General features: G+C 36.6%; 1 protein-coding gene across 2 annotated transcripts in view; it reads right to left on the reverse strand.

Moving 5' to 3' along the window:
• ZCWPW2 (zinc finger CW-type and PWWP domain containing 2) overlaps window positions 1–25,755 on the reverse strand; it is a 150,290-nt gene that overhangs the window by 116,823 nt on the left and 7,712 nt on the right. The window contains exon 1 of one of the 2 annotated variants that reach the window (XM_078151294.1): window positions 17,744–17,843. The exons of the other annotated variant lie outside the window; for it this stretch is intronic. The gene's annotated coding sequence lies outside the window, so the exon portion shown is untranslated. Of the gene's footprint in view, window positions 1–17,743; window positions 17,844–25,755 lie in introns of those variants that run through there. 2 annotated transcript variants of the gene reach the window in all.

Below are 25,755 nucleotides of genomic sequence, written 5' to 3' on the forward strand. Positions count from 1 at the left end.
TATCCCAGATGATGCAACTGTCCTGGGATTAGGAAAACAATAGCAGATTCATCACTAACTGTAGAGTTTTTCTATTTTAACTTTAAGGGTTTACTTTGCACTTTTTGAAATCCTAGTGAATATCTACCTAATTTGTAATTTCTGATTAAGGCTGCAATGCTCAACAGTTTTCAGTCTTGTTTTCAATTAAAAAAAAAAAAACACTAACATAAACTTTTTGAAGCCAAGGAGCATAACTTATATTGTGAATCTCTCCACTCCTTGTACACACTAAGCATGTAATAAGTATTTTAAAATTTTGAAGTAAGAACTTTTCCACTCATAAATGAATGTTTCTACTGTTTTTTGAGCTCCATACAATGGAGTACACAACTCAATAAGCTGATGATTTCAGTATCAACAGGAAAGTGTAATTTTCTTAAAATTTCGCTTAGTAACTTTCGTTTTCCTTACTTATATTATTTGTGTCTTTCTTTTTTTATTTTTTATTAATTTATTTTTAGTTTTCAACTATCACTTCAATACACTTTTGAGTTTTAAATTTTTCTCCCCCTTCCTCCCCTCCTCCTTCCTCAAGACAGTGTGCAATCTGACATGGGCTCTACATATACATTCCTATTAAACAAATTTTCACATTAGTCATTTTGTAAGAAAGAATTAGAACCAATAGGAAGAACCACAAGAAAGAGGAAACAAAATAAAACAGAAGAAAAAAAAGAGCAAATACTATGCTTTGATCTGCATTCAAACTCCATAGTTCTTTTTCTGGATGTGGATAGCATTTTCTATCTTGATTGTCTTTCAATAGCCTGAGTTTTCTCTACCTACCACTAGAACTCATGAACACAGTGATACATAAATAAAACTTAGAAGCTAGCAGCCTCACTGACCAGCATTATCTAGGGAAGCAATTGTCAGAAGGCAGCTATAGGGAAAGCCTTGGTCTCTCCTTGCCACCAGTAATAAAGGTGAAGAATTTCTCACTCTGGGAAAGAACTTTCCCTCTCTTTCCAATTAACTAATCTGGTTCTTTCTTGGGACAAGTTATGTTAAGCTACACATCACCTAGAGAAAATAGAAATCCTTTAATAGCAGCAGTGGGTATTCACAGGAAGGTCAATACAATTAAAATGCTAACAAGACTATGTTCTAATTCCAATTACTTCAGCAACTGCAAATTGCCTATCTCCACAAAAGTAAAAAGTTGGTCAAAATATGGAAACAAGCATTAGGTTCCTTTATGATTCTATGATGTTGCGTTTCCTATCTCTTAGATAAGTCTCTGGGAAAGGAATCCTTCACCACATGGTCCTTTCTTCTCCTTTTACCCTATGATGCATCTCTCAGTAAAAGGAAACCACACAGATCTAAGAAGTTAAGGTTCTCTTTGTTCTACACCTAATAAACTCTAATAAAGCCAAGAGCATTCCAGGAATGGAAGATAGCCCAGACAAAGGCATGGAATCAGAAGATGGACTGTCATGTGCAAAGAACAACCAGGAGGCCAACAAAGGTGCATCACAGAGTGCCTAGAGTCAAGTGTAAGATGCCTGGAAAGGCAGGAAAGGGCCGAGGACTTTGGTGCCTGAGAATTTTTGTTATTGAAAGAATTCACTATCAAGGAAGCAGACAAAGCAATCTAAGCAGAGGCCCCAAGACCGCAGTCTAAAGAACAGAATGAATGCAAAGAACCTTCTGCTGGAGGGGATCCTGGCCCATTTCAGGAGTCACTTCTTTTGGACAGCACTAGTCCTTTGCATTCTGTTCTTGGTTCCTTGCTTGTTTCTTTATGCATTAGGAGCCTAGAATTAGGACCAAGAATGTTCATGGATTCCACAGATATCTTTCAATTCACGATGTACCAATCTACTTCCCTCAATTTACGTAACCAGTAAGGAGTCTGCCTGAGGCTCAGTCTTCTTTGGAAATACTGCAATTATAACTGACATTGTTACGTTTTAGCAGTTTATACTGAAGAGAACAAAATGACTCAACTCTCCCCAACTTAGTTCCAGATAGACCAATAGGGGGAGCACTAATGAGTAATGATTAGACTCAGGGACTTGCTGATCATGAATAAGTCAGGAACCTCTGCATTAAAAACTGAGGTATCTCTTGGAAAAGGGACCCTAAAGTCTAAGAGAGCTTGGAATGCAGAAGACAGAGGAAAAGCTGAGCAGGCTGAGATTCTAGCATGTGTCCTGACAAATACAAGTAGTAGATGAAGCACAGCAGGTCTTAGGTTACTTCCTCTTGACCTTACTATGCTCCCTTCTTCCAGTTAGGCAAGAGAAAGAGCTCCTTGGCTCTGTTTTTTTTTTTCTGTATTGTGTACAATGGGACAGGAGTCTCTTCCCCCCGCCCTCTGCCTTTTTTCTATCAAGCTGAGGATCCTTGCTCTTGATATCACACTCACCTCTCTTTTTCCCAATGGGCAAAGGAGCACTCTGGCTCTTCCAGCCTTTGCAGACAGATCCATGGCAGACCACACTGGGTCTGGGTCTAGTAATAATATGCTTCTACTAGTAGTCCATTTCCATTGTCTTTTCTGGGATACTTTCATGTCTTATATTCACTTCATTCAGAGAGTTGATGAACTCAAGATGTAAAATGAGACATACATTTTTGGATATAGCCAATGCAAGAATTCATTTTACTTGGCTATATGTTTGTTACAAGAGTTTTGTTTAATTTATTTTTTCAATTGATGAGGGCAAAGGAGAGGAGGCAAGGAAAGAAAATTAATGCCTGTTAATTGTGAAAAAAAAAGTTTTAAAAAGTTATACTCACAAATTGGGTCTGTATTGTAATTACTAGAATATGAATTTCCCTTGAGAGTCTAAGTGCTTGACAGTGATTATTAAGTCCCTCTCTTGGGCAAAATTTGGTGTTTATTGGGTAGAGTTCAGCCTACCAAGTACCCTTATTAACTCTAAAGATATTTGGAAGGAAAGAGTATATAAGACCTTAACAGATTTGGGGTCTTTAACTCTTACTAATAGTTTTTAAAGGAAACATGTGGGCAGATTTTATTAAATATCTCCCTCTCTTCCCATTTCTGTAACAAATTTTCATAAGAATATGGGCAGTATCCTCAAAAGTCCCTGTGCTCTAGTGCATAACAGATAACTGGTAGAGAAAAACAAGCAGTCTCATTAATAACCTCCTGTCATCTTAATAAAATCATGATGAAGACAGAGCTGTTTATCTTTTCCCTATTAACTTCCTCAGCTTTCTTATGTGGAAAAACCTTCATCTTTCCAAACTGCCTAGCAATTTTTTACTCTTAGATGTTAATACACTTAAAATAATAAAATATCTCCCTTCCCCCACCTACTACCACCACTATTACTCTCCTCAGTATTCTAGGAGTAACCTAGAGGGCTAGTTTTTAACACTATAATCCTGAGCTCCCAATAGTGTGCTCCCCATTTTCAATCAACAAATGAATTCCATTAGCTTTTTAAAAAGCGATTTACTGGGGGCAGAGCCAAGATGGCAGCGTGAAAGCAATGACTTGCTTGAGTTCTCCCCCAAATCCCTCCAAATACCCATAAAAAATAGCTCTAAACAAATTCTAAAGCAGCAGAACCCACAAAAACACAGAACAAAACAAATTTCCAGCCCAAGACAGCCTGGATGGTTGATCGGAAAGGCATATTGCGCTGGGTGGGGAGATGAGAGCAGTTCAGCATGGATGCATAGGTTGCAGTGAACCTGCAGCAGGCCTCAGAGGAATGAATCACAGGCAGCTGTGGCAGTTTCCAGACTCCTCAATCCACCAACGCCAAAGACAACTTAGAAGGTCAGTGGGAAAACTGTTTTTTCAGTGAGAGAAGAGCTAAGTCAGAGCCAGTTCCAGAGCGCAGAGCCCAGAGCCCGGGGTGGTGGCCGCGTCCTGAGCTTCCAGCCCACTGACTGAGGGGGAAGCAAGTGGCTGATCAGAGGCGGACTGCAGGGATCTCTTTGCCAGTGCTAAGGCAGGAATCTCTTGCTTTGCCCATGCTTGGACCTGGGTCACAGTTCTAGGTGGCAGTCCTGGGGTGAGGAGGAGCACTGGCATGGTGGAGTTTGTAGTGGCAGTGGCGAGAAAACCCTCCTCACAGTTCCAAGGGAGAAAAGACTGCTTGTGGCCAGTCACTCAAAGACCAGAGCACATGCCAGGAAAAGAGTAAACACCTCGCCCCTTATCATACCACCTTGCAAGAACTGAAAATTTACAGGTCCCTACAAGTATCTCTGAAAACAGCTATACAAACCCCCAAAGCTTGGGACAGTACATTCTCCACATTGGAAGCAGACTCTCACCTTAACAAAGAGTTTAAAACTCAAGTAGTTGGCTGGGATCATGAGCAAACCTCACAAAAAGAGTCAGACTATATTATCTTACTTTGGTGACAAAGAAGATCAAAACATACAACCAGAAGAAGACAACAAAGTCAAAGCTCCCACATCCAAAGCCTCCAAGAAAAATATGAATCCATTCCAGACCTTGGAAGAGCTCAAAAGGGATTTTGAGAAGCAAGTAAGAGAAGTAGAGGAAAAACTGGGAAGAAAAATGAAAGTGATGCAAGAAAATCATGAAAAACAAGTCAACAGCTTGCTAAAGGAGACCCAAAAAACTGAAGAAAATAACACCTTAAAAAAAGCCTAACCCAAATGGCAAAAGAGGTCCAAAAAGCCAATGAGGAGAAGAATGCCCTAAAAAGCAAAATTGGCCAAATGGAAAAGGAAGTCCAAAAGCTTACTGAAGAAAACTTCCTTAAAAATTAGAATAGAGCAATTGGAAATAGTGACTTTATGAGAAATCAAGACACTAGAACAAATCCAAAAGAATGAAAAATTAGAAAACAATGTGAAATATCTCATTGGAAAAACAACTGACCTGGAAAATAGATCCAGGAGAGAGAATTTAAAAATTATTGGACTATCTGAAAGCCATGATCAAAAAAAGAGCCTAGACATCATCTTTCAAGAAATTATCAAGGAAAACTGCCCTGATATTTTAGAACCAGAGGGCAAAATAGAAATTGAAAGAATCCACAGATCTCCTCCTGAAAGAGATCCCCAAAGGAAAACTCCTAGGAATATTGTAGCCAAATTCCAGAGTTCCCAGGTCAAGGAGAAAATATTGCAAGCAGCCAGAAAGAAACAATTCAAGTATGGTGGAAACACAATCAGGATAACACAAGATTTAGCAGCTTCTACATTAAGGACCAGGGCATGGAATATAATATTCCAGAGGGCAAAGGAGATAGGATTACAACCAAGAATCACCTACCCAGCAAAACTGAGTATAATCCTTCAGGGGAAAAAATGGTCATTCAGTGAAATAGAGGACTTTCAAGCATTCTTGATGAAAAGACCAGAGCTGAATAGAAAATTTGACTTTCAAATACAAGACTCAAGAGAAGCATGAAGAGATAAATAGGGAAGAGAAATCATAAGAGACTTATTAAGGCTTAACTGTTATTCCTGCATGGAAAGATGATATTTATAACTCATGAGACCTTTGTCAGTATTAGGGTAGTGGGAAGGGAAAAAATTATATGTATGTATAGATAGACAGAGAGACAGATAGATAGATAGATAGATAGATAGATAGATAGATAGATAGATAGATAGATAGACACAAGGTGAGTTGAAGATAAAGGGGTGATATCTGGAGAATAAAATTAAGGGGTGAGAGAGGATTATACTAGGAGAAGGAGAAAGGGAGAGGTAGAATGGGATACATTATCTCGCACAAAACAGACAAGAAAAGGTTCTTACAGTGGAGGGGAAATAGGGGAAGGTGAGAGGAAATGAGGGAATCTTATTCTCATAGGATCTGGCTTACGGAGGGAATAACATACACTCAATTGGGTATGGAAATCTGTCTTACCCTACAGGAAAATAGGGGAGGAAGGGGACAAGAGAGCAGGGGGATGATAGACAGAAGGGCAGACTGGGAAAGGGGTAATCAGAAGGAACTACTTCTGAGGAGGGACAGGGTCAAAAGAAAGAATAGAATAAACGGGGGGCAGGATAGGATTAAGGGAAATAGAATTAGTTTTTCACAACATGTCTACTATGGAAGTGTTTTGCATAACTGCACATGTATGGCCTGTATTGACTTGCTTGCCTTTTCAATGAGGGTGGGTGGGGTGGGAGGAAGGGAGAAAATTTGGAACCCAAAGTTTTAAAAACACATGTTTAAAAAAAATGTTTCCACATGCAACTGGGAAATAAGAAATACAGGAAATGATGTACATAAATCTATCCTGCCCTACAGGAAAACAGAAGGGGAAGGGGATAAGAGAAGGGGGGGAGAGAGATAGAAGGGAGAGCAGACTAGGGGAAGGGGTATTCAGAATGCATGCCATCTTGGGGTGGGGGAGGGGCAAGATGAGGTGAAAATTTGGAATTCAAAATCTTGTGGAAGTAAATGTTGAAAACTAAAAATAAATAAATTTATACAAAATAAATAAATAAATACATGTTTTTGTGCATGTTAAAAAAAAAGCTATTTACTGAGAATACATAGCAAAAATAGTAATTGCAAAAACATTCCTTCCAAACTGAAAGCTTACACTGTCTTTGCACATACAAAGAAGTAGTCTCTAACTTTAAATTTACTGGTAATGAGGTACACCTGTAAAGAACAAATATAGCAAAAGGGCATCATTGTTGGCCTGAAAAGTTTTTTTCCCCTTTCTGACATACTTCTGAAGTTCCCTGTAGGTGTAACTTTTGGCTTGACCCTTACCATCAACGTCTTTCTCATTTCCATGGCTGACCCTTTTATCTTCAAGGAAAACATTGCCTGAAATGCTCTCAAATGACTGGCTTTCTACATTTGACCGTAGACTCTTCTATTGTGAGTCACTATCACCCTGGTAGCCACTGCCACCTGGTCACTCACTACTGCTGACATTCATGGACTCTGCTATGGTCTGGCTGCCAATCAGACCTCTGATGACTCTTCTAAACTCACAAGGTTTACTGGACAATCCTATCTCCCAATAATCATTTTCATAAAAATAAGGAATAACAAGCACAAAGGAAACAGGGGTTCCATGTGCTTATTGACATATGATAGCTGGGGGTAGGGGATAATGGGTGGGAAGATGGGCAGAATTATAGCTTGTTGTTGTTCAGCAACTCTAGTAACTCACATCAGTTCTTGCCTTACTTGCTGGAGAAAGAAAAAAAGTTGAGAGAATGGCAAATTGTCCCTTATGTATGTAAAATCAGCTAGGTGGCACAGTGGATACAGCACCGGCCCTGAAGTCAGGAGGACCTGATTTCAAATCCAGACTCAGAGCAAACACTTGACACTTACTAGTTGTGTGACCCCAGGCAAGTCACTTAATCCCAACTGCCTAAAAAAAAAAAATCAGTTCCAGCTTTGCACCTCCTGAGTCATCAATCCTTTTAGGTTCTTGGACAATTAGAATACTTTTAAAATTTTTTAATTTTATTTTTTAAACATTCATTTTTTTAAAAATTGAGTTTTAAATTCTTTCCCTCCCTCTAACCTTCCCCCACCATTGAGAAAGCAAGCAATATGGTACTATCACACATTTGAGGTCATACAAAAGATATTTCTATATTGGCCATGTTGCCAAAAAAAAAAAGGCAAGAAAAATAAAGTGAAAAACAATATGTTTCAATCTGCACTCAAAGATTATTATTTCTTTCATCATGATTCCTTTGAAATTGTCATGGATAGCATGCTATATTGATCCGAGTAGTTTAGAATTTCACAGCTGATCATCATTACAATACTGCTATTACTGTATAAAATGTTTTCCTGGTTTTGCTCATTTCACTTTGCATTAGTTCATGTCTGCCCATGTTTTTCTGAAACATTCCCCTCATCAATACAACAGTATTCCATCACTGTCATATACCACAACTTGTTCAGCCATTCTCCTACTGATGGGCATACCCTCAATTTCCAATTCTTTGCCACCAGAAAAAGAGTCACTATAAATATTTTTGTACAGATAGGTCTTTTCCCCTTTTCTTTGATCTCTTTGTGATACAGGCCTGGTGCTGGTATTGCTGGGTCAAAGGGTTTGTATAGTTTTATAGCCCCTTGGGCATAGTTCCAAATTGTTCTCCAAAATGGTTCGACCACTTCACAGCTCCACCAAAAGTGCATTAGTATACCTATTTTTCCTTATCTCCTCCAGTATTTGTCATTTTCCTTTTCTGTCATGTTACCTAATCTGATAGGCATGAGATGGTGCATCAGAGTTGTTTTAATGTGCATTTTTCTCAATTAGAATACTTTTTGTCACTACTCAGTACCAGCTCTTCACTCATACATGACTGGAAACAAGTTCCCTTTAACTCTTCATGTAGTTGCTTGGATTAGAACCAGATAGCAACATATCTGTGCTGGCTCTAAGGAAGAGATTTACACAGCAAATATCTGCATATGCTTCAAGGATTGGGCCTACATTGTCCAGTCCCTCCATTATAGTATCCATTACCTCATTTGTAAAATTAGATTGGAATCAATGATCTCTTAGGTCCCCTCTAAATCTAAATACATGATCCAATGAAAATCCATGATCCCATAAAAATTCCCTTGAGCAAAAAAATTCAAGTATCTAACTACTATTCCACAACTAATTGCCTTCTGAATAATTTCTACAATTTCTTCAGTATAAAAGAATTTGGTGAACTAAACCATTAGTGTTTTGGCTATTTCATATTTATAAACATCTACCTAAAATACATGAATAAAAGTATTTTGTGGTTTCTACATGTTATTTCAAATATCCTGCTCAAAGATGTCACTGAATGAAAAAGAATATGAAAATACCAAGCTCATAATGCATGTTTAATAAATATGCAATTTTAGGTGCTTTTTTGGATATTTTTTGTTTCATTTTAATCGTCTTTAATTGGTAGATATTTCTTCTTCCAACATGTCAGACATTTAGGCAAATTGTTTCTAACTCCTGGGTCATATTTGTTTTACATTTTAAAATATTCCAGAAGCTGACCTATGAGAAATAAATTTGGCCTTTTTTCTGCTCTCACCTATCTTTGCTTCAATGAAAATGAAAATTGTCTGGACTGTTCCAAAATCTATGTTACCAAAATCATACTATCACATTATACTATACTATAATGTTGGATGACCTCATAATTTAGGGGAAAGGAATTGAGATCTACTTCTTCAAATATAGATTCCTGTCAGGGAAGGAAGAAGAAGTGTGAAATAGATGAAAAGTTAGAAGTTGTTGCCTCATCACAACTAAAACAACATTGCTGAATTCCAGAATGAAGATAGAAACAACATAAGAATTGTCACCTTAAGCAGTTTTGCAGTGGTTTCATTGTGATAGGCAATACTTCCCTGCACTTTTAACCAGTGAGCATTTTGAGAGGCAAAAGAAGCTTTGCCATAACAGAATTTTTTTAAAAAAATTAATAATAAAATAAATTAAGTTTTACATTGATCCAAAAATTAAAATCATAAGTATATTTTCAAATTCATTATTACATTCTGGTCCTACAATATATTTTGGACCCAAATTTGTAATGATTTGAGTTCTATAAAATGATAACCCTAAAAAAAATTGAAAGGGATAAGTCCATTCCCTTTTTTACTTAGCATAATTTGTCTACCAAATGTATGCAGAAGGTTGTTGGTAGATAATTGGGAAAATTTTACATAACTTAAAATTAACTTACCAGAATTAATATTACTGCTATAAACATAATATCTGCTTTCACACTGTTCTTACCCTAAATTTTAAATCTGAGTCATGAACTCAAAATTTTAGACAGATATTTTATTATGAGAATACTTTCAGAAAAATACCCACATAGTCTTTTTTATAATTTCAATAAAATAAAATAAATTTCCTGTTAAATTTCTATTTAATTAAAATAGCTTTTAAATAATCATTTACTCACTATTCCAGGGGTACAATTTATTCTAGATGAGTAGTCAAAAATGTTGATTTAATTAATTTGGTTAAATTTTAATTTTCCATGAGAAAAGTAGAATTAAAATTGGGGACTCTAGAATGCTCTGTTCTTTGCGTTGCTGTATACTAATAAAAGCATTTATATAGCAATTTAAAGTTTATAAAGCACTTTAAGAATACTATCTCATTTTATCCTCAAAACAACTCTGAAAGGTAGGTGTGATGATCATCCCCATTTTACAGGTTAGGAAATAAAGGCAGACAGAGGTTAAATGACTTGCCCAGGATCACATGGCCACTGAGTGCCTGAGAGCAGATTTGAGCGGAGGGCACATTTGCTCTCAGCTCTTCCTAGCACTCTATCCACTACGCCAGCCGTTGCCCTCGGCAACAGCCCAAACTAAAACTAATTTCTCCAAACTATCTGGGAACATGTAAGTCATCAAAGGCTTTAGCAACATTAAGTCGATTCAATAATACTGAGTTAGCTTTATCAGTGGGTAGAATAGGTGGTCACTTAAGTATGCTTTCTCCGGCAAGAAACTTCTCTGGAATCAGCAAAGAAGCCCTTGGGATGGCTCATTGCGTGAGATGAAACCTGGATGGCAGACATGCTTCTGACGTCACTGGTGAAATCAACACTGTGCTGTGGAATGCTTAGATGGTTAAGAGGCACCAAGGAGACTACTGAGATATATGAACACTTAACCCCCCTTTCCCCTGCAAAAAAAACCCTGAAGCTATTACTCAAGCAATATTTCCCAAATATTATTAATAATATTATTATCCCAAGAACTTGCACTGTGATGTCATAGTCTTTAGGAATCCAGAGTCACCTTCATGCCACGGAAGAGGCATCAGAGTAGGGCTTTGAAGAGAACTCCATTGCTGGAGGAAGTACCCACATCAATGATATAATAAACCCAATGAAGCATAAAAATGTTACATTTTTAGAAACCATAATGTTCTAAGTTTTAATATTCCCTTAAGTGACAAGATGATAACAGGCAGATATTTAAGCTTAGCCAGTCAGAAAGCAAGTCTTCGGCCAAAATTATTTTTATATTTTTATTTATTTATGCTGCTTTAAAAACAAAGGTCATAATCCAGATAATAAACAAGGGATTATGACCTCTTACTTTAAATTTCTAAAAGTCACAGCTGAATTTTACAATGTTACATGACTAAAACTCTACACTAAAAAGTAAAGTAGATTGATACTGGGGGCAAAAGGAGGTGTGATTAAAAGTAAAGTGTAAAAAGGGAAGTAGTCTCAAATTGCAGAATACTGAAATAAGTTGACTGAGTGTGATATGCTTTCTGTGATTATCGCATCTGAATTTACAAACCAGACATGACAAGCTGAGAATATGAATCAGCTGGAGTTCTTTGCATTTGGAAACAAATGAATCAAAAGTCTCTAAAACAATCACTTTTGGAATATCAAAATCATCAGTTAATGATTTCAATATTGGAAAAATACCATTTTGTCACTTTAAAGTTAATTAGCAATGTACAAATACATCATTTAGTTGTAATGTAAAATATAATTTGGCTTTGGGCTCAAACTGAATCCCAGCTTAATAATTGCCACAACTTGTCAAAAGAGTATCTAAATAATATCAACATTTTTGTGTTCCTTATGCTAATAACACAAGATTTTAGTCCAAGACCTATATTAATGAGCACATTTTGTGGCTAATTGTCCATTTTTTGGCTATATGCCAAAATATTTTATTTTTTTCAATTATGTGTAAAAAACCAATTTTTAACATTGATTTTTTGAAATTTTGAGTGCCTAATTCTCTCTCTCCCTTCCCTCCTCCCTCAATGAGAAGGCAAAGAATTTGATATAGGTTATATATGTGCATAGTGCAAAACATATTTCTTCATCAGTCATGTTGTGAAAGAAAACAGACCAAAGAAAAGAAAAATATAAAAAGTGTCTTTAATTTTTTTAAGTATGCTTCAATTTGCATTCAGACTCCATCAGTTCTTTCTCTGGAGATGGAAAGCATTTTTCATCATAAGTCTTTCAGAATTGTTTTGGATCACTCTATTGCTGAGAATAACTAAGTCATTCACAGTTCTTCATTGAACAATACTGCTGGTTCTCCTGGTTCTGCTCTCTTCATTTTCTATCAGTTCATGAAAGCCTTTCCAAGTCTTTCTGAAAGCATCCTGTTGATCATTTTTTTATAGCACAATAATATTCCATCACAATTATATACAACAATCTGTTCAGCCATTCCCCAAATCAGAGGCATCCCCTCAATTTCCAACTCTTTGCCACCAAAAAAAAAAAAAAGAGCTGCTATAAATGTTTTTGTACATATAGGCCCTTTTCCGTTTGTTTGTTTTTTCAATCTTTTTGGGAAACAGACCTAGAAGCAGTATTGCTGGATCAAAAAGCATGTAAAGTTTTATAGCCCTTTGAGTATAGTTCCAAATTGCTCTCCAGAATGGTTGGATCAATTTACAACTCCAACAGTACATTAGTGTCCCCATTTTTCCGCATCCCCTCCACTGATTTTGAATTTGTGACCTGTGGTCAATCACTTAAGGGTTGAACTCAGTGATTTCTAAAGTTCCTTCCAGATCTAAATCTGTCAGCCTATGAGACATCAAATGACTTCAAATGGCAAACTAGACTCTCTAACATCAATTTTGCAAAAACATTTCATTTACTTCTCATCACTTGTTTTAGTACTTCACAAGATTCATGATTTCATTATTGTGTTCCTTTTACCAAAACAGAGACAATTTCTTTATGTCCTAACAGAAGTTTTCATGATTGAGTTTATATGTCCAAAAAAATCCACCAACTGGTGGCCAACCTTCTGGTACTGAGCATCTTCCAACTTATCTAGGATAGTCCTTGAACTATGGATAAAACTCAGTAATCTGCCACATTCAGAAGTCCTGGGAGTGGGGAGAATAGACTTCCCCTGAGTACCACCAACCTTCCAGGTTTATAATGTTAATAGTCATATCTGACCCTTCCGCAAGCCTTATTCATTCTATCTCCACAACATCTTTGCAACCAGCCCTATCTCTCCACTTACATAATCACGGGCTTAATTCAAACCCTCATCACCTCTTACTAACTAATGGTCTTCTTGCTTTCACTATCTCATCTTTCCTAAACTATCCTCCAGAGTAGCCAAAATAATATTCTTAAGGGAAAGGACTGGTCATGTCATTTCCCTATTCAAAACATTTCAGTGATTAGCATAAAATACAATTTCCCAGGCTGGCATTTGAGGGCCTCCTCCATATGTCTCTAGCCTACCTTGCATTCTTATTTGATATTTCACTTCTTCACACATTCTCCGTTCCAATCACAATAGCCTACTAGCTGCTTTCTGAACTTGATATTTTATTTTCCATCTGATGTATTTCCATAAGCTGCCCACCACACCTGGTGGGAACAAGTAGAGTAACGTTTAGTCAGGAAGATAATTTTAGAATATCCTTCTCCCCCAACCCCACCTCCATGTTTCAGAATCCTTATCTTCAAAATTTAATTCATTTGCCACCTCCTGTAAAGCCTTCTCTGATTCCTACCTTTCCTAGTTGTTAGCATTCTCTCCCTATTTGTATATGTGTTATGTACCCTAAATAGAACAGAAACTCTTTGAGGATGCAAACTGTTTCATTTTTATTTTTACATCTCCAGCACATTGTCTTGAACATAACAGGCTTTTGTTGATTGTTGAATTGTATTTAATGTTTTATTTGATTGATGTTTGTTACTTGGGAACTAAAGGTCCTTTTTAATTTCTGTGGATACCTAGACACAAGTCAAATTCTAATGTTCCCAGAGTGATGCCTGTGTTCGGGCATGAACCAAAAAAGACAACTATTGAGAAGCACACCCAACATAACATCCAATCTATATAAGCCCAGAGCTCAGGTTCTTGGCCATGTCATGCTTATAAGTTTATCGAATTCAATTAAATTTGCCTGCAATTCATTCAAATACAGTTTATATTCCATTATTATACTTAGCTATATATATATATATATATATATATATATATATATATTTCAAGTTTATAGTAATCTAATTACTGAATTAAAAATAAATGGATACATACAAGTAATAATCTTGTTTACATATATAATAGGAGGCTGCATAAAATACACACAGAATTTATCCTCCTGCTTTGGGCTGAATATGTGTGCTAATTCACTGCTTGAGTGTTTAGGGAGTAGCACAGCCCCGAACTACTCAACAGGCAATTAAGTGCCAAAGGTGCCAATTGGTTACTGAGCAGGTAGAGCCAATGACTTAATGGATCTTTAAAAGGCTACAATTTCTTTTAAACTCTATCTTCTTTTCCCAGTTCCAGAGTATGTGAGCACTCTTTGGGCCTCTCACTGAAGGGATGGAGGTGAGGGTGACTGCCTTTCTCCCATCTCAGCAGTACAACAACTACTCCCACATGAGACTTAGAATAGGAGCACTCAGCTAGGCCAGCTTGACGGCAGCCCTGGTGGCCTTTTCCATTTTATGTTTGTTTTTCAGAGTAGGTGACCCAACATTCATCTCAAAGATGGATGTACCCAAACTTGGAGGCAACCTGTGAGTTCAGGAGGACCTTTTTACATGGTGGAGCCCTAGAAGTTTCTGTCTTAGAGAAGATGATCACTGTCACAAGGAGACAAAGTCTTGGGCCTAGCTGGCCAACAAAAGTGAATTTTGAGAAGACTGTACAGAAATGAGGTAAACTTTAACAATGCTTATCCAGAATTCCAGCCAACTCATTTTTTTTTTCCTGAGGGAGGTTCAAGTTAACCTCTCAAGAGAGTATAACAGCAACAATGTACTAAGTTACATTTTCAGTCTTTGTGTTAATGCACACTTGAATGTTTTTGTTTACCATTTCTTTTTGTGTAGGAAATAAATACCTAACCCAAAATGATTCATACTATACCATGAAATATCTTTCTACTCCCCTGTGTAAGGATATCCTAGATTTGAGTCAAAACCTAAGCTTCAAGTAATTTTCCCTGGATGGAATGTTAAGAAAACAAAAAATATGAGAAAAGAGAGCCCAATTCCTCTTATTACGGTCTCCTCCAAAACTGAACCTGGACTGCTGAAGACTAGTCAAGAAGAGATGTGTAAGAGGAACGGGAACTGTGCCCCAGTCCTTTGAGCCTGGCAATGGTTCTTAATGTTAGGCATTTGAAAGCAAAACATTAAAAAAAATCATTGAATCTTAGGGTTAGAAGTAGGTAATCAAGTCCAACCCCCAAGAACAGAAAGATGTATATGAAAAACTGCAATCTTTTTGAAAACTCATAACTAAAACTAAAATGGACAGGCACCAAAAGGTAAATACTTTCTAAAACCTATATTCAACAACTGAACCAACACTTATTAACTACATGACACCTAACCATAAAAGAAAATATTCACTAAAACACAAAGGAAAAAGCTTAGACCATAATGCACAAAACACCATAAGAGAAAAACTAATTACATTCTTCACGAATGTAAATGTAATTGAAAATTAAAAATTGTATTTCTGCTGCTAACAATGTTTTGCCTTTGAGCACAGAATGTTTTGGAATCTGGATCTGGTCCTCTCCATTTTTATCATTTGCACTGCACAGGCATTATTGGAAATCAAAACTGAATAATAATAGAGAAAAAAAGATAAACCTGACTTCAACAGCTCCAATATCATTTGGCATTCATTAATGACCACAGTAAATATACACATCATGTCAATTATGTTTTTAAATATCATATCATTTCCCTTTTATTTTAAATTTATCTTTTATTTCCATTTCTCTCGGAATACCAACATTTTCCCTTTCATATACAGGATATAATAATTATGTGAAGAAGTAAAAGTCCATTGAGATAATAAAGATGTTAAACCATTTTACCAGGTAAACAAAAGAAACAACCATTCTTCTTAATCATAAGGAATCAATACTAAATCTAAAATCATAATTAAGCCTAGCACTGAAGAAAATTCAGTTAAGCAAAGGACATCAGCAGGCTCTAATAGAAACAGTTTAACAATGGGTAAAGTCACGCTAAGATTGGGGAAGGCTCAATCCCTCGACTGCCTCTATTCCCCTATCAAGTCCAAGAGATTGGTTTTGCAGGTATGATGATGGTCTCTGGACCACAGTAGGGAGGAAGCCTCTTCCTGTATGTTAGCACTTGGAACAAATCTTCAGCCACATTCTTTTGGTATAGCTCTCACTCAATCTAGCTCAGAAAAGAGTATTATTTTTCTTGAAAAGCATTTAATCAGGTGATGTATTCTTAGAAAGTGAATGTTGGAACAAGCAATCTGTATTATTGTAATATCATTGCAGTCTTTGCCAAGAAAACACCTGGCAGTCACCTTTTAAGGTAACTTCTTAGAGCTCTGATGCTAGTTCCAGATATACCTCAGAAGTATCTTAGTCTTCAGCACCTGGACATCAAGGAACATTTGACTAACTGGTACATATTCTAAGAGAGACAGAGACATGTTTACATATCAATAGTATATTGTGGCATTTTACACATCTTGTCAATTTGGCATCCTATTTTGGTTGACTCTAAAACATTTGAGGACAGAGCTATGAGATTTAGGGTTTAAAATTATTTTATATTTTTAAGGTGGTTTAGTATTAGCCTTCCCTTAATTAAGACATTGTTAATTTCTTTATAATTTTGTCATTTTAATTTATAATAATACATATATAATAAAAGTTATTATATTTGGGGAATTTTGCTGAAGTCATATGATCAACATAAAAAGTATTACAATTATCATATGCCTATAACAGTAACTTGGGTGGTAGACAAAATAGTTTTCTGTTTGCCTCAAAGAGAGAAAATTAACAAGAGGTAATAACTTACCAGGAGGGAGGGAGAGAGGGGGAGAGAGAGGAGGACAGGGGAGGAGGGAGAGACAGGGAGAGAGAAAGGGAGAGAGGGAGAGAGACAGAGAGACTAAAGCAGAAAATTAGCTAAGAAAAAATAAGATTAGTGGACCAAAAAGAAAAAACTAAAAAAAGATCAACTTACTCTTCGACATTGTAATAATGTCAATATTCATATTTATATAGTACTTCAAAGTTTACTGTCTCTGTTTGGTTAGATATTTAATGGAAAAAAATTTATTGCTTAGCCTCAGGAAATTTACCAAAGACAATTCATTGTCCTTACCACATACTTCCCAGAAATAAGACGATGGTCATTCTTTCATACTCTGCCCTCATCAGACCATATATGGAGCACTATATTCAGTTATGGGCAAAGTTTAACAGGGACATTGATGAGCATCCAGAGGACAGTGATGATCAGGATTGGGAAATGCCTTGAGTCCATGTTATAGGAGGATGGGTTGAAGAGCTATAGATGTTTAGCTGGAGAACAGAGTATCATGATTCAGGGGAGACATGATAGCTGTCTTGAAATATCTGAAGCACTGTCAACTGGAAGAGGAATTATACTTGTTTTGCTTGACCTCAGAGAGAAGAACCAAGGGCAATGAGAGGAAGTTACCAAGAAGCAAATAAATGTTTGAATTCAGGGAAGTCTTCCCAACAATTAGAGTTGCCCCCAAGCGGAATGAATTTCCTCAAGAGGTGGTAGTTTCTTTCTTATTAGAGATCATAAAGCAAAGGACAGATGACATTGTCAAAAACGGCATGGTGGGGATTTCTTTCAGGTATGGATTGGACTAGATAGACAAATCTAAATTCTGTGTTTCCACGAAATTTAACCAATAGATAACACTAATAATCATTATCAAGAAAGACCAAACACGGGCCAAACCCATGCTCACCCATGCAATTATGGTATTTCATCCGTAGGGGAAGGAGTGCTACAGAAATATAAAGTATCCTGAGAAGATGTGTGCACACTTGCATCATAACCACCACAGGTACTATCCATCTGTTCTGATCCTGAAATACACTGTGATGCACAGAAAGATCCGGAACTGTCCACACCCACCTAGGAATGCAGGCTGACTTAAGTAGTTCGCAGTCTCAGAATCATACACATTATATAAAGAAATAAACAAGCTACTCAGGTGTGCTTTATAATCTAACCTCATACATCTATGAAGGCAAAGAAGGAGAGGGAAAGACAGGAGGCAGTAAGAGCCAAACAAGTCAAACAATCACCATTACTTTTTTCCTCCATCTGCTTTGCCACTTTAAGGACCATGGGATCTTTCCATCTCTGACTGACAGCTGGAACCTTCCAGATGGATTATCTCCCCTTTATACTGTGATCTCCTTAAGAGCTGAGAATGGCTTACTTTTCTATTTGTATCGGCAGCACATAGCACAGTGCTTTGCCTATACTGTTTAATAAATGCTTTTTTTATTCATTAATTCACTCATTCATTCAACTAGGTGGCACAGTGGATAAAGGTCCAGGCCTGGAGCCAGGATAACTTGAATACAAATCTGGCCTCAGACACTTACTAGCTATATAACCCTGAACAAATCACTTAACCTCAGTTTCTTCATCTGTAAATGGGGATAATAATTGCCTCTACTGTACCACATCACTCCTATCAGATTGGCCAACATGACAAAACAGGAAAATGATAAGTGTTGGAGAAGATATGGGAAAATTGGAACACTAATGCATTGGTGGAGTTGTGAACTGATTCAACCATTCTGGACAACTTCCAGAATGGAGAAGTTCCAAACTGAACTATGCCCAAAGGGTCATAGAATTGTGCATTCCTTTTGATCCAGCAATACCACTACTAGATCTGTATCTCAAAGAGATCATAAAAAAGAGAAAAGGACTCACATGTACAAAGATATTTATAGCAGCTCTTTTTGTGGTGGCAAAGAATTAGAAATTGAGAGGATGCCCACCAATTGGGGAATGGCTGAACAAGTTGTGGTATACAAATGTAAGGAATACTATTGTTCCATAAGAAAAGGCAGACTTCAGAAAAACCTGGAAAGACTCACATGAATTGATGCTGAGTGAAGTGGGCAGAACTAGAAGAACACTACACACAGTAACAACAACATTGTGCCATGACCAACTTTGTTAGACTCACCTCTTCTGAGCAATGTAATGATTGATCTAAGACAATTCCAAAAGGCTCAGGGAAAATGCTATCCACATCCAGAGAAAGAACTATGGAGTCTGAATGCAGATTGAAGAATACTATTTTCTCTTTTTTGTTGTTTTTTGTTTTTTCTTTCTCATGGTTTTTCCCTTTAGTTCTGATTCTTCTTTTACAATGTAACTAATGTGGAAATATGTTTAATATGATCCCACATGTATAGCCTATATCAGATTGCATGCTGTCTTGGAGAGGAGGGGGTAAGTGGAAGGGGGTGGGATTTAGAACTCAAAATCTTATAAAAGCGAATGTTGAAAACTAAAAAGAAAGAAATAAATTTAAAATAAAAAAAAATTGCGCCTACCTCCCAGAGTTATTATGCAGATCAAATGAAATAATAATTGTAAAGCACTTAGCACAGTGTCTGGTACCTAGTAAGCGCTAGCTATTATTACTATTATTATTTAAGAATGCACACCTGAACTGGTACAATTTCTTTAGCAGCTAGTGGTTGTACTTTATGCATTCATAAGTCACTGGCTATTTCCATCAATTTATTTCCTTCTCCTACTGTGTATGGAGGTGGGGTGAGAGAGGGGGCAATAAGTCTGACCAATCTGCATAATTTACAAAGGGCTTTCCTTACAACAACCCTAAGAGGCAGGTAATGCAAACAATATCGTTACCACTTTATAGAGGAGGAAATTGAAACTCAAGATAACTAGTGATAGTCAAAGCTACATTTCCTATGTAAATTGGGGAAGTAAGCTTTTATTTTCAAAACTATTATAAAGTTAACAATTTCAGTTAAGAAGAAAAATTCCTTATGTAATCAATGTTGAAAATTTCCCACTCTGACTCAGCAGTTTCTAGACGACTATTGTTAAGTCTAGTTTAATATCTTTTCATAGATCTTGAAGTTTCAATCTGCCAATCTCTGATTATTGTTTGACAGATTTATAAAAGCCTTTTCTTTAAAAAGCTCATTTTGTCCTTTACATTTTTATAACATAGATATGTCTCACAACAGAATCATAAATCTTCCTTCTTTGTGTTTAGATGTGAAAAGCAAAAACACAGAGAAAATTCATCCTCCAGAGGTAAACACAGAAGTAACCATAAAACATGAGGGAATTTCTCACTCTCCATGTTATTGCATACTACATTTCTTTTACTTTGACAATGTAATTGATTTCCTTCTCACGTATTTTTATTTCTTTATACTTTATAGTTAAGCCCATTCATAGCCTAGATAGTACAACAGTGGATCATTAAGCCTAAGAGTGCTGTTATTGCTTCATTTAATAAGTGGAAGTTTGCTCCTCTACAGATTGCTACCCCATCCTCCCCAATCTTTCTGTGTAGCCACAGTTCACCCCTCCTTGATATCCACTTTGGTTTCTGAATGCTATTGTCCTCTCTTGATTGTCCATCATTTTTTTGCTTCTTGAGAATTTCTTCTCTATTCCCCTAGCTTTAAGCATTTTCCATGGCTATCAATTCTTAGCTCTATATACTTCCTCTCAGTTTCCCTGGTTTAAGTGACTATATAGATGATAACTACACCTAACTTATAAGTTACAATTTCTTGGTCCAATATGATTTCTTCTTGTCTTTATAGCATTTCTAAAGGCACTAATAAAAATTTCCTACCAATATACCAGGACTAGGTAATAAGGAAGGAACAAAAGAAAGAGAAAATATACCTGCCTTCATGCAGTTTACAATCTTAACTAAGATGAGATATACAAGCATTAAACAACTAGATAGCTTTTAAGTTAATGTATACTTGATCATATAGAATATAAAAGCTATAGTAATTCTTTGCAAGAGAAATCACTGAGAGTAGTGTACCCCGAAAAGGCTTCATGGAAGACCTAAGTCTGAAGCCAGACTTTGAAAGAAGCAAAGAATATGGTTTGGCAGCGAAAAGGGAGTTCATCACCCAATTTCTTTGATCTCCCAAAATGTTAATACCCAACATTTCTAATTATTTTGTATTCTGGTATCTTTGCCAAGATCTCTAGATATTGTATGTGTCTCAAAGGAAGATGCTGGCTATCCATCAATTAGCTCTTGCTCTTGCTAAGTGGCTGTTCCACCTCGTTTTTTTTTTGGTCATAGAGGCTGCTGATAATATTTTTATGTCATTTCTGTGTGATTCTTCATTGGATATATATTGCAGTCTACACATGTCCACCATGTGGCCCTCTGTTGCCCTTTGTATAATGCCCAACTTTAATTCTTTAGAGACCATAGTATATCTCCTGCCCTGAAATTTATCATGGCTAGCCTGAAGAAGAAGAGACTGATGACTATACAAGTCAGACCCCATTCTCTGGAGAGTTAAGAATCACTTCCTGTACAAAGTATTAAGAATAACTGGTATATCAAAGTAGACCCAGGTTTGAATCTTGCCTTTGTCTCTTTGCAACCCTGAACATGTCATTTCTAGGTCTCAGTTCCTTCATGTATAAAATAAAGGATTGGAACAGATGACCTCTAAAATTCCTTATAACTCTAAATCTAGGATACTATGATCTCTAAGAAAAAGAGAAGATAGTGCACACATTAAGTAACTTCTTCAGGTAAGATGTGAAGCTGCATCTGCCTCACTCTAATCCTAACATACTATCCATTACACCACACTGCCTCCCTTTACGTTAAACTAACTTAGGCCATTTCCTACATTTTAAACTGATTATTATGACTACCAAAAAAAATCTATCAAACATATAGAACATGGGTGCAGAATATTACCCCAAACACCATCCTAACATTTAATACATCAAAGCTAAATTGATAACAACGTTTTAAGTATTTAAAGTACTTTTCAATGTTTAAAAAATTATATTGCATTTTCTCAAATGTTTTTGTTCTGTGTTCCATTTGAGGCCTGCCCAAAGTTCAGCTGCTTTCAGACCTGTTCCATCCTTCCTGCCTCCTTTCTTTCTTTTTTTCAAAACTGTAGTTGTAGTTAGTTCTGGATATATTGATTTCATTCTGCATCACTTTGCACAAGTCTTTCTATATTCCATTGTATGCTTCACACTTTACATTTTATGGCAGTGCAATATTCCTTTACATTTTTATAATTTATTCATTCTCTAATTATTGGATATACAGATTATTTCTTTTAAAAAATATTACAAATACAAAAGCTGTGAGTATGTTTTTGGAGATAGATTCCTTTACAGAATCACTGGGTCAAAAGGTGTGAGGTTTTGTCACTCTTATGGTATAGTGTTCTCCAAAATACATATACCAATATGTAGTACTTCCAACAATGTATTAGAACAATAGTTCTTAACCTGGGGTTCATAGACTTGTTTTTTAGTATTTTGATAACTACATTCTAATACACTTATTTGACTTTCTTTGTAATTCTATATATTTTAATAATTTCCTTTGTAATTCTGTGTATTTTAATTTATATACTTAAAAACATTATCCTGAAAAAGGGTCCATGGGCTTCATCAGACTGCCAAAGGGGTTCGTGACACAAAAAGTTATGAATCCCTGTAATAGTGAGATGCTGATTTCCCCTGAGCTGTACCAGTGTTGGATTTTATAATTTTTTTTAATATTTTTGCCATATTAGCAGGTATAGAGGGTTTCTTAAAGTTTCACTTAATCACATTTTTATTAGGGATTTTCCATATCTTTTCTTGCAGTTTTTCTCTTTGCAAATTGTTTCTTCATGTCCTTTGATCACTGCTCAACTAGAAGTGTGTATCATTAGTCATAAATTATGTGTTAGCTCCTTAAGATTTTGTCAGTTAGCTTTTTTATTAAGTGGTTACAAAGTGTCAGACACTGTGCTAAGCACTGGGGATACAAAAGGAGGCAAAAGACAGTCCCTCAGCTCAAGGTGCTCACAATCTAACATGGGAGAAAACGCGCAAAGAAATATGTACAACCTATATAATGGATAAATAAGAAATAATTAACAGAAGGAAGCCATCAGAATTAAAAGAGATTGGGAAAGTCTTCCTATAGAAGGTAGAATTTTATCTGGGGCTTGAAAGAAGCCAGGAGGCACAGATGAGAGAGTGTTTTCAGGTATGGAGGACAGCCAGAGAAAATGCCTGGAGCTGAGAGATGAAGTGTCTTGTCCACTGAACAGCAAGTAGACCAGTATAACTGGATAAATACCTTGGCTGGGGGGGTCGGAGGAGAGGCGGGGAGGGAGAGTGGCATCTAAGGTGTAAGAAAACTAGAAAGGTTGGGGGAGGGATATAGGTTATGAAGGGCTTTGAATGCCTGTCAGAGGATTTTGTATTTGATCCTAGAAGTTACAGGGGCCAAAGGAGTTAAGTGAATATGAGGGTAACATGGTCAAGTGGTGCTTTAGGAAAATCACTTTGCCAGCTAAATGGAGGATGGACTGGAGTGTGGACAGGCAGCCCCACTGGCCGGATAATGCAGCAGTCTGAGAGTGAGGTGAGGAGATTTTACATGGGAGGTGGGGGGAGAGGCAGTGTCAGAGGAAAGGAGGATTGGAGAGATGTTGCAAAGGTGAAATCAACAGGTCTTGGCAACAGATTGGAAATGTGGGTGGGGTGGGGTTTGAGAGTGAGGAACCAAGGAAGACCCCAAGTTGTGAGCCCACAGGATGGTGGTACCCTTGACAATATTAGGGAAGTTGGTGGGGGCAGTTTAAAGGGAAAGAATGGAAGTCAGTGTACAGGTAAGGGCTGAATAAATAGATTTTATAATTATCAACATAGAGATAATAATTAAATCCTGATGAGCTGATGAGATCACTAAATGAAACAGTATGGAGGGAAAAGAGAAGAAGGCCCAGGACAGAGTCCTGTGGAACACTCAGGATTTGCCCTAGATGAAGATTCTAGGTGTCAAAACTTTAATTTATATATTTACTTAGATTATTTTCCCCAATGTTTCTTTAAAAAAAAACTATAGCTTTTGTTGTATAAAATTATCTTATCTTAATCATATAAAACACACTGATTTTGTCTCTGATGATTTTCTTCTGTCCCCCCCTCAAAAGTGGAGATTTTTTTGTTTTCTTCCACTTCTTATATAATTGAATTTTTTTTTCAAATTCTCTCCCTCCTTCCACCACTCCCCCGCTCATTAAGAAGGTAAGAAATGATACCTGTATGAAATAATGCAAAACATATTGACACATTAGCCAAGTTCTTCCCACCTTCCCTCTCCCCTCAAAAAAGCAAGAAAAATAAAGAGAAGAAATATGCTCCAACCTGCACTCCGAGTCCATCAGCTCTCGCTCTCTCTCTCTGGAAGTGGAGAGCACTTTACACAAGTTTTTTGGAGTTGCAGTGGATTGTTGTATTGATCAAAGTAACAAAGTCATTCACAATCCATTATCTTTAGAATGTTGTTATTACTGTGCAGATTGCTCTCCTGGTTCTGCCCATTTTACTTCATATCAGTTCATAAAAGTCTTCCCAGGTTTCTCTGAAATCATCCCCTTCATCTTTTCTTATAGTACTTTTATCTTAAAAGTATTCCATCACATTCATATACCATCACTCGTTCACTGGTTTCCCAATTAAGGGTACCTCCTTCATTTCCAATTCTTAGCCACCAGAAAAAAGCTGCTAAATTATTTTTGTATGACCCTTTTAGTTCTTTGATCTTTTTGTGACATAGACCTAGTCACGATACTGTTGGCTTAAAGAGTATGCTTAGCTTTTATGCCCAAAGGGCTATAAAAATGTGCATACCCTTTGACCAAGCAATAGCACCTCTAGGACTATGTCCCAAAGAGATCATACAAATGGGGAAAGGACCCACACATACAAAAATATTTATAGCAGCTCTTTTTGTGATGGCAAAGAATTGGAAATTGAGAGGATGCCCATCAATTGGGGAATGGCTGAACAAGTTGTGGTATATAAATGTAATGGAATGTGCTATAAGAAATGATGAACAGGCTGATTTCAGAAAAACCTGGAAAGACTTGTATGGTCTGATGCTGAGTGAAGTGAGCAGAACCAAGAGGACTTTGTACACAATAACAGCTTCGTTGTGCTATGACTAATATTGATAGACTTAATCCTTCCCAGCAATACAAGGATCTAAGACATATCCAAAGGCCTTGTGATGGAAAATGCTATCCACATCCAAAGAAAGAACAATGGAATTTGGATCCAGATTGAAGTATATTATTTGCAATTTTTTTTTCTCTTCTGTCGAGTTTTGTTTCCTCTTTCTGGTGGTTCCTGCTATTGGTTCTAATTCTTACTTACAACATCACTAAAGTGAAAATATGTTTAATAGAAATGTATATACAGCCTATATCAGATTGTGCGCCGTCTTGGGGAGGGTGGTGGGTAGGAAGGGGGAGAAAAATTTTAAACTCAAAAGCATATGGAAGTGATTGCTGATAAACCAAAATAAATTAATAATAATTTTTAAAAAAGAGTATGCTTAGTTTTATAGCTGGGGCACAATTCTAAATTGTTCTCCAGAATGCTTGGACTAGTTTACAAGTCTACCAACAGTGCATTAGTGGACCTATTTTCCCACATTCCTTCATTTAATGTCATTTAATGATTAGTTTTTTTTTTTAAAGAAATCAGATTGTTGATCTGGTTAAAGGTTATTATGACATATGGTATAACGTATGGATCTAAACCATTCTGCCCTCTCCCTTTGGCTATACAGTCATCCAGTTTTTTCAGCAGTTTCTCTGAAAAAGGTAGTGAGTCAGCAACCTAACGTGACAGCTGACCCTTACTCTTTGGCAGCTTCCACTCAGCATCACA

Source organism: Phascolarctos cinereus, unplaced genomic scaffold (assembly GCF_003287225.1).
Source record: "Phascolarctos cinereus isolate Bilbo 61053 unplaced genomic scaffold, phaCin_HiC Scaffold_1;HRSCAF=81, whole genome shotgun sequence".
In the NCBI taxonomy this organism is placed as follows: Eukaryota; Metazoa; Chordata; class Mammalia; order Diprotodontia; family Phascolarctidae; genus Phascolarctos; species Phascolarctos cinereus.